The 9,837-nt window shown below is 46.8% G+C and overlaps 1 protein-coding gene across 4 annotated transcripts in view; it reads right to left on the reverse strand.

Moving 5' to 3' along the window:
- The window catches only part of FAM168B (family with sequence similarity 168 member B), a 48,084-nt gene extending 40,021 nt beyond the window's left edge, over positions 1-8,063 (reverse strand). The window contains exon 1 of one of the 4 annotated variants that reach the window (XM_030801456.1): positions 7,918-8,063. The gene's annotated coding sequence lies outside the window, so the exon portion shown is untranslated. Of the gene's footprint in view, positions 1-7,227; positions 7,387-7,525; positions 7,727-7,799 lie in introns of those variants that run through there. The other 3 variants (XM_030801455.1, XM_030801457.1, XM_030801458.1) reach the window with 3 other exon arrangements.
- Between the last annotated feature and the right edge of the window lie 1,774 nt (positions 8,064-9,837).

Raw genomic sequence — 9,837 nt, forward strand, 5'->3', positions numbered from 1 at the left:
GACAAAATACAAAAAGAAACCACTTCAAATTTTCAGCTCATTTGACTCATTTAGAATATTCATCACCAAGCAATCCTGTAGTAAGAAGAAAGTATTAGGTCACATAATTAGCCTCTGTAACAGGAAGTTCTGGATTAAATTAGGAATAAACTGGCAACTTTAGTAACTAAAATATTCATTACCTGAACTGTCTAATTTTTTTAAACTTCTAAACCAAATCCAAATGCCAAATTTGTCATGGCATCCACAACTACAGCTACGTGATAGGTCTTGACCAGCATTGACCAACAAAACTTTGTACAATGACCACATCCTTCTCTATCTGTGCTGCCCCTACAGCAGCTGCCTGCCAAGAGTGCTAAGCACCTGAAAAATAAGGCTAAATAAGGCTAGTGTGAGATTGATCTTTCAGCTTTAACTTCAACATAAGTAGTCACATGTGGCTAGTGGTTACTATACTGGACAGTGCAGGCCTACAGTTCAAAGTACGGAGAAAACAAGTATACAAAGGCATAGCAAGTAAGCAGGAAAATCAATTGTGTGTCTTACCCTATAGTTTAGGAATAAACATACTAGCAACTGCCAATCCCTATCCCCTGTACTTTTAACCCATGCTTGGCGGATCTGCAACCAAGAAGTTGTGGAGGTCTGCAAATACTTCACCTACTTCTCTGGTTCAACTATCATCTCTCAAGAAGCAAATATTTCCCAAATGTTATTTCTTTCTTCTGTGCCAGGAGCTAATTTTTATTTCTTAATTGAATTGCAGATAAGCAAAGCACTACACAAAGGCCACAGAGAAAACAAAAGGGCAAGTCACAATCTCTTCTGAGTTTTACAATCTAGAAAAGCGCTGTCCAACAGAACTGTTCACAAAGATGGAAACAAGCCCTGGCAATATGGCAAGACCCCGTCTCTACAAAAAGTAAAAAGATCAGCTGGATGTGGTGGTGCACACCTGTGGTCCCAGCTACTTGAGATCAGTTGAGTCCGGGAGTTCGAGGCTGCAGTGAGCTATGATCGTATCACTGCAGTCCAGCAACAAAGATGAAAACCTGTCTGTACTGTCCAAATATGGTAACTGAATTTTTAGTTTAACTAACTTCAACAGTCCTATGTAGGTGACAGCCATTGTATTGGACAGTGCAGACATATACATAATAAGATTAAAAGTATGAATACTTTTTGATACAAGGCAACAAGTGTTAAGTCACAAGAGAATAAAGTGTTCTGAGGGCTGAGAGGGGACAGCAAAAATTCTGTGGGGGAGGAAAGAAATAGTCAGGAAAAACTTGATTAAAGGGCAGCATTAGGCCAGGCACAGTGGCTCATGCCTGTAATCCCAGTACTTTGGGAGGCCGAGGTGGGAGGATCACTTGAGGTCAGGAGTTGGAGACCAGCCTAGCCAACATGCTGAAACCCCATCTCTACTAAAAATACAACAAAAATTAGCCGGGCATGTTGGCAGGCGCCTGTAATCCCAGCTACGCAGGAGGCTGAGGCAGGAGAATCACTTGAATCTGGGAGGCAGAGGTTACAGTGAGCTGAGATCGTGCCACTGCACTCCAGCCTGGGCAACAGAGCAAGCCTCCGTCTCAAAAAATAGTAATAATAATAATTAAAGGGCAGCATTTCCAATAAACAATGGATAGGATCAAATCAACCACAGAAATGAGAAAAAGCAAGATGCATTTTAGGAACATTAAGCAATTGAGTTTGTTTGGAGCTTCGGCTCTATGTAGGGAATCAGTAATATTTGATTGTGGAGACACAGCTTAGGTACAACCACCAGGTGGAGACCCTTAAATATGGGCTGAGTGGAGATGTCCTCTGGTAGGCAAAGAAGCTCCTGAGCAGCATAGGTAAACAGAGTTACCACATGACCCCACAATTCCACTCCTAGGTACATACCCAAGAAAAGTGAAAACACATGCTACACCTACAGTTGGACATGAACATTTATAACAGCATTATTCCTAACAGCCAAAAACTGCAAACTCAAATGAAGTACTGAAGGATGTTAGGAGGCTCTCCTTCCGTAACGACCTGACTTATAGCCTAGACCAATAATAAAACTCTACTTGGCTGGTTGCAGTGGCTCATTCCTGTAATTCCAGCACTTTGAGAGGCCGATGAGGGCGGATGGCTTGAGGCCAGGCGTTCGAGACCAGCCTGGGCAACATGGTGAAACCCCATCTCTGCTAAAAATACAAAAATTAGCTGGGCATGGTGGCACACACCTGTAATCCCAGCTACTCGGGAGGCTGAGGCATGAGAATTGCTTGAACCTGGGAGGTAGAGGCGGCAGTGAGCTGAAATCACACCACTGCACTCCAGCTGGGGCGACAGAGCAAGACTCTGGGGGGAAAAAAAATCAAATGGAACCTTTACATCTAACTTCCAGTTTACAAGAAAGGCAGTAGGAGGAGGGAATATGCTGAATGACACCATGAAACAATCAGACAAACCCCAAAAGTGGGACATTCCAGAGGACAAATGACCCAGTTTCTTCAATAAGGCAATGGTGGGGGGAAAAAAGGGGTGGGAGACGAGGAAGGCCAGATAGTTCTAGATTAAAATAGATACAGACACAAAAGCAATAGCTGAATTTTGTTTGGACTCGATTTAGACTGAAACAACTGTAAACAGAGTTTGAAGATATCTGGGACACGACTGAATACTGGGTATCAGCTGGTATGAAACAATTATGTTTAATCCTGATAACAGTACTGCGATTATGTATAATTACATGAATTTGTAAAGACACAATAAAGTATATAAAGTTGAAAATGATACATCTATAATTTAAAATATTTCTACACAAAGAGCAAATACAACAAAATGCTAATAATCTTTACATCAAGATATTGCATATAAGGTTGTGCACTGTATTGCCACATTTTCGATTTTGCATAATGCAAAACTAAAGAAAAAACACACCATCACCAATCTACCTGAAATGTTAGTGCCACTAAAATCTCCCTGCAACCACCAACTTTCCAGTCTAATTTGCTGTGGACTAAGAAACCCAAACCCAAGGCTGGACCTAGAGCGTACCACTTTTTTTTTTTTTTTTTTTTGAGACGGAGTTTTGACTTTTGTTGCCCAGGCTGAAGTGCAATGGCGCGATCTCAACTCACCGCAACCTCTGACTCCCGGGTTCAAGCGATTCTCCTGCCTCAGCCTCCTGAATAGCTGGGATTACAGGCATGTGCCACCACATCCAGCTAATTTTGTATTTTTAGTAGAGACAGGGTTTCTCCATGTTAGTCAGGTTGGTCTCGAACTTCCAACCTCAGGTGATCCGCCAGTCTTGGCCTCCCAAAGTGCTGGGATTACAGGCGTGAGCCACCGCACCAGGCCGAGCTTACCACTTTTTTAGTTTCCCATTTGAAATGACTCAACTGTCAGAATTCTTATGGGTGGTTTGACACCTGCATTAGAATAGACAAATGTCAGACTACCTTTAAAAAGATGACAGCAAAAATTCCTAACTCGAAAATAAAATCATAATCAGAAGAAAAGTCTATCTTTAAAATGAAAGACCTGGCCAGGTGCAGTGGCTCACGCCTGTAATCCCAGCACTTTGGGAGGCCGGGGCGGGGGGATCACGAGGTCAGGAGATCGAGATCATCCTGGCTAACACGGTGAAACCCGTCTCTACTAAAAGAAAATACAAAAAAAAATTAGCCAGGCGTGGTGGCGGGCACCTGTAGTCACAGCTACTTGGGGAGGCTAAGGCAGAAGAATGGCGTGAACCCAGAAGGTGGAGCTTGCAGTAAGCTGAGATGGTGCCACTGCACTCCAGTCTGGGCAACAGAGTGAGACTCCATCTCATAACAAAAAAAAAAAAAAAAAAGACCTGGCTGGGCATGGTGGCTCACACCTGTAATCCCAGCACTTTGGGAGGCCAAGGTCGGCAGATCACGAGGTCAGGAATTCAGACCAGCCTGGCCAACATGGTGAAACCCCGTCTCTACTAAAAATATAAAAATTAGCCAGTGGTGGTGGTGCGCACCTGTAGTCCCAGCTACTTGGGAGGCTGAGGCAGGAGAATCACTTGAATCCAGGAGGCAGAGGTTTCAGTGAGCCAAGATCATGCCACTGCACTCCAGCCTGGGTGACACTGACGCTCCATCTCAAAAAAAAGAGGCCAGGTGCGGTGGCTCACGCCTGTAATCCCAGCACTTTCGGAGGCCAACAAGGGCAGATCACAAGGTCAGGAGATCGAGACCATAGTGAAACCCCGTCTCTACTAAAAATACAAAAAAAAAAAATTAGCCGGGCACGGTGGCGGGCGCCTGTACTCAGCTACTCGGGAGGCTGAGGCTGGAGAATGGAGTGAACCCGGGAGGCACAGCTCGCAATGAGCCCAGACCGCGCCACTGCACTCCAGCCTGGGTGACAGAGCGAGACTCTGTCTCAAAACAAAAAAAGAAAGACCTATCACTATACTATTTTTTCCTAGTTTGGAAACATACCATCTCTAAATAAAGTTCCACACAGAGCACTAAGTATGAAATACTATAATACGAGGCCTTTAAAATTTCATATCAACAAACCTAATTTCAAGAGGTTTAGATTCACTCTCAGAAACACCAATATACAAGATACAATACTCAGAAAAATCAACATCGGAAATTCTCCGTAATGTCTGGCAACATCAACAAGAGCTTGTAGACGTGGTGGCAAGTGCCTGTAACACCAGTGCTTCGGGAGGCTGAGGCAGGAGGACTGCTTGAGCCCACAAGTTTGAGATCAGCCTGAACGATACAGTGAGACTCCCATCTCTACAAAATTAACATACATACATATATATACACATACATATAAATAATATATACATATTTTTTGTTTGAGATGGAGTCTCGCTTTGTCATCCAGGCTGGGCGACTGGAGGGCAGTGGCACAATCTAGGCTCGCTGCAAGCTCCACCTCCCAGGTTCACACCATTCTCCTGCCTCAGCCTCCCCAGTGGCTGGGACTACAGTTGCCTGCCACCATGCCCGGCTAGTATTTTTGTATTTTTAGTAGAGATGGGGTTTCACCATGTTAGCCAGGATGGTCTTGATCACCTGACCTCGTGATATGCCGGCCTCAGCCTCCCAAAGTGCAGGGATTACAGGTGTGAGCCACCACACCTGGACAAAAATATATTTTTAAAAAAGAGGCTGGACACGGTGGCTCACACCTGTAATCCCAGCACTTTGGGAGACCAACATGGGTGGATCACTTGAGGTCAAGAGTTCGAGACCAGCCTGGCCAACACAGTGAGATGAGACCCCATCTCTACTAAAAACACAAACATTACCTGGGCAGGGTAGCATGTGCCTGTAATCTCAGCTACTCGGGAGGCTGAGGCAGGAGAATCACTTGAACCCGGGAGGAGGAGGCTGCAGTGAGCTGAGATCACTCCACTGCACTCCAGCCTGGGCGACAGAGCAAAACTGTCTCAAATAAATAAATAAGATAAAATAAATAAACAAATAAATAAATAAAGCATATAGGCCGGGCGCGGTGGTGGCTCCAGCACTTTGGGATGCCGACGTGGGTGGACCACCTGAGGTCAGGAGTTCAACACCAGACTGGGCAACATGGTAAAACCTCATCTCTACTAAAAATACAAAAATTAGCTGGGCGCAGTGGTGCGTGCCTGTAATCCCAGCTACTCGGGAGGCTGAGACAGGAGAATCCCTTGAGCCCAGGAGGCGGAGGTTGCAGTGAGCCGAGATCGCGCCATTGCACTCCAGCCTGGGCGACAGAGCGGCACTCCGTCTCACAAAAAAAAAAGAAAAGAAGTTCTCTCCCCCAAACTTTACCTTCATTACCAAGGTTTGGGTTTGCATTTTACTGGGAGGAATTCATGTATTTCTGCACAGTACAACCAGACAGACTTAACAGACTGGACGCAAGGCATGAAAAAACTATTACTCTATTATGCTGGTGTACTGTTCTTTTAAAATTGTGCTCGGCCGGGCGTGGTGGCTCACGCCTGTAATCCCAGCACTTTGGGAGGCCGAGGCGGGCAGATCACGAGGTCAGGAGACTGAGACCATCCTGGCTAACACGGTGAAACCCCGTCTCTACTAAAAAAAAAAAAAAAATACAAAAAAATTAGCCGGGCGTGGTGGCGGGCGCCTGCAGTCCCAGCTACTTGGGAGGCTGAGGCAAAAGACTGGCATGAATCCGGGAGGCGGAGCTTGCAGTGAGCCCAGATGGCGCCACTGCACTCCAGTCTGGGCAACAGAGAGAGGCTCCGTCTCAAAAAAAAAAAAAAAAAAAAAAAAAAAAAAAAAAAAAATGTGCTCAATTGATCCAGGAAAAGAAACTGTCTAAATAAGACAACTTTGGTATAATTTCCCTTTAAACTACGGAACCTATTTAAAAAAATTTTAAAACGCACTGTAGATTTTTTTCAATTCTAATTCTCTACTTCTATGGCATTACACTGCTCTTATTTCCTAACAAACATATTAAGATCTGATAAGAAGACCTGGGCTGCTTCCTTCCTCCTTATAGGTTGCAGGCACTTAACTCATACACACAGCCTAATTTTTCCACTATTCCTAAGTGCAGGAGTCAGGAAGAAGAGTACTACCTGCTTGGGCATTTCCAGTGACTGCTGCACAGGGAACAAGCCAGGAGAACCCAAAGAAAGCAGGCTCCAACTCTTAAAGTCTACAGGCCGCCTTCTATGAAACCTTAACTTTCATTTAGTCAAAATCACAACTAATTTTAACTCATTTTAAAGCTTTCTGGTATGCAGAAACATTCCAAAATGTTACATGAGTAACATATGCCAACACTCCACCAAAGTAAGCCTGCTTTGTAAAGACAAAGAGAAGCAAGATCTTCACAATTCTGCAACACTAGCTTCAAAATTAGAATAGCCTTACACTGCTCAAATCTTGGCTGTCAAAGCAAAAATAACCCACTCCTTCTTTATCTACAAGAGCTTAAAAATGTGTCCGTTTTTGCCAAAACCAAAAAGTTTTATTTAATCTAGAATCTTTCATCCATAGTATTTGAGAAAAGTGACCTCAAATTACACAAGGATGACCTGAAAGTTTAAGGAGTGGAAACTATATAAACCTTTTTATTTGTAAAGCTTCCTCGCATGCGAAAACACTGCAAAATATTCTTGTTTGACTTTAATGATTAAACATTAACTCAAACAGCCCATGAGATGCACACTTCATGTTCACATACACTATAAAACAGAAATACCCTTATTTGTGGACGTCGTAAAGGCGCACTGCACTCTTTTTTCAAAGTTAACCCAGGCTGGGCCACGAAACGTCCCTTCTGAAGGAAATCTTAAAAGCCTGTAATTTAAACCGTTCCTTTTCAAGCTAGAAGGAGAACGCTCAGATTCCGCCAAGCAAAAAAAAAAAAAAAAAAAAAAAAAAAAAAATCTTTACTTCGTGGGTAGACAAAGTGAGTAGTTACATATTGGAAATGACTATTGTCACAAAGGTCTGCCCCCGGGTTTCACGTTCGCATTCCTGACGGCTGTGACCCCGACCTTTAGGAGAACGCCCCGCGCCGCGAAGCCACCTCGGCCACCTAGGCGGCAGGCCCGCGCCGCCCGGACCGCACCTGCCCGCGTACGTGTCCGGCCGAGCTCCGCCCCCAGCCCCCGCCCGGCCTTGCCCGCGGCACAAAGCGCAGCCCAGGCCAGTCCAGACGCCCAGCGACCCCGAGCCGCGGGCCGACCTTGGCGCCGCCCCGAGCCGGCCACACAAAGCGCCGCACTTCCGGCCTGGACGCGCAGTCGCCCGCTGCCCGCCCCCACTCACCGCGCCGCGGCGGCGACCTGGGCCTCAGTGACCAGCGCACGCCGGCCCGCGGCGGGCTTGGCCGTGGGGCGAAACAAGGGGAGCGCGCCGAGGAGACCTGCTACGATAAGAGGCTGACCCTCCGAGCCCCGCGTCTCCGCCGCCTCCCGGACGCCGCGCTCCCGCTCGCTCGGCTCCGCTTGGCCCGGCCCGCCTCTCCGCAGCCCGCGCTCCCCGCCGACGCTGCGCAGCCACCGGAGCCGCCGACCTCACTTCCGCCCGAGCGCGCCGCGACGGGGGCGCGCCGGGCACGTGACTGCGCAGCGTGCTCGCTCCCGCCGGCGCCCTCGAGACGCCCGGATGGACGAGCGCGAGCGCGGGCGCGCGCGGAGCGGGCTGGTCCCAGTTGGCGAAAGGGCTGGATATATCTGTAGTTTTTTTTTTATTAACTCTCTGTGAAAAAAGTATTTAATTTATATTTTGAGATAGTCCTGCGCCGCAGAAACCTTTGTGTGTGCCCAGACGCCAGGGCGCGGGCCCCTCAGGCCGCACCCGGGAGTGGAGCACACCCCGGGTGGCCGCCACCCCGGGGTCGGAGCGGGGCGGAGCTCAGTTCACAGAGCCTTTGCCAGTGCGGAGGCTGCGGGCGCGCGCTCAGGAGTGCAGATTTTAGAGAATGCAAGTCAGCGTTTCAAGTGTAGAAGTGCGGGATCATTTCTATAGACAGAGTTCAGGGAAGTGTACTAGAATGTTAGGGTTTTTGTTTTGTTTTTTTTTTTGAGACTGTGTTTCGCTCTTGTCACCCAGGCTGGAGTGCAATGGCGCGATCTTGGCTCACTGCAACCTCCGCCTCCCGGGTTCAAGCGATTCTCCTGCCTCAGCCTCCTGAGTAACTGAGATTCCAGGCGCCCGCCACCACATCTGGCTAATTTTTGTGTTATTAGTAGAGACGGGGTTTCACCATGTTGGTCAGGCTAGTCTCGAACTGCTGACCTCAGGTGATCCACCCATGTCGGCCTCCCAAAGTGCTGGGATTACAAGTGTGAGCCACCGCGCCCGGCCAAATGTTAGTATTTTTATGTAAGGCTCAGTGTATAGTTACAATGATTTGGTTAGTTCAGGGGTCTCTCCAGAGGAGGTATGTTTATTACTTCGTATTAAATAGGTGCGTGTCTTGGTGTTTGTGTTTGGGGTGTCGTCTGGTCTGAGCTAGGTACAGGACGACAAAGGAGGGAGTTACTGCAATAAAGATTAGTGATGGAAGGGAGGAGGCCTGGCTCTGGTCTTTTTTCAGTCGTTTATAAAATAAAAACAGCCGGGCGCGGTGGCTCACGCCTGTAATCCTGGCACTATAGGAGGCCGAGGCGGGCAGATCACGAGGTCAGGAGTTCAAGACCAGCCTGGCCAACATAGTGAAGCCGCGTCTCTACTAAAAATACAAAAATTAGCTGCGCGTGGTGGCGCACATCTGTAATCTCAGCTGCTTGGGAGGCTGAGGCAGGAGAATCTCTTGAACCCGGGAGGCGGAGGTTGCAGTGAGCCGAGATTGGGCCACTGCACTCCAGCCTGGGCAACAGAGCAAGACTCCGTCTCAAAAAAAAAAAAAAGATATAAATGTGATAAAAGGACAAGAAGAAAACATGGGGAAATTCCTTTTTAGTATTGGAGTAAAGAAGGCTTTTCTACGTATTACTCGAAATCCAGAAGTCATGACTATGAAAAGCTTTGGTCGGCAAAAAGCACCATAAGCAAAGTCAAAAGATAAATGATTAACAAGGAAGAAATAGTCCCAACACATGTAATAGACAAAGCTAATCTCTTTAATATTCCAAAATCTTCCAGAAGTCAACAATAAAAAGCCCTACCACCCAATAGAAAAATGAGAGTTCACAGCAAAAGACTAAGCCTGGCTGTTAGTCATATGAAAAATATCCAATCTCACTTCTATAAAGAAAAATGCAAGTTAAAACTCTTTGAGACAGCAGTTTTCATTGTGATTGGCAAACATCCAAAAAATTGACAATGCTACTGGTAAGGCTGCCAGGAAGCTGGCACTCTC

Source organism: Nomascus leucogenys, chromosome 20, assembly GCF_006542625.1.
Source record: "Nomascus leucogenys isolate Asia chromosome 20, Asia_NLE_v1, whole genome shotgun sequence".
Classification (NCBI taxonomy): domain Eukaryota; kingdom Metazoa; phylum Chordata; class Mammalia; order Primates; family Hylobatidae; genus Nomascus; species Nomascus leucogenys.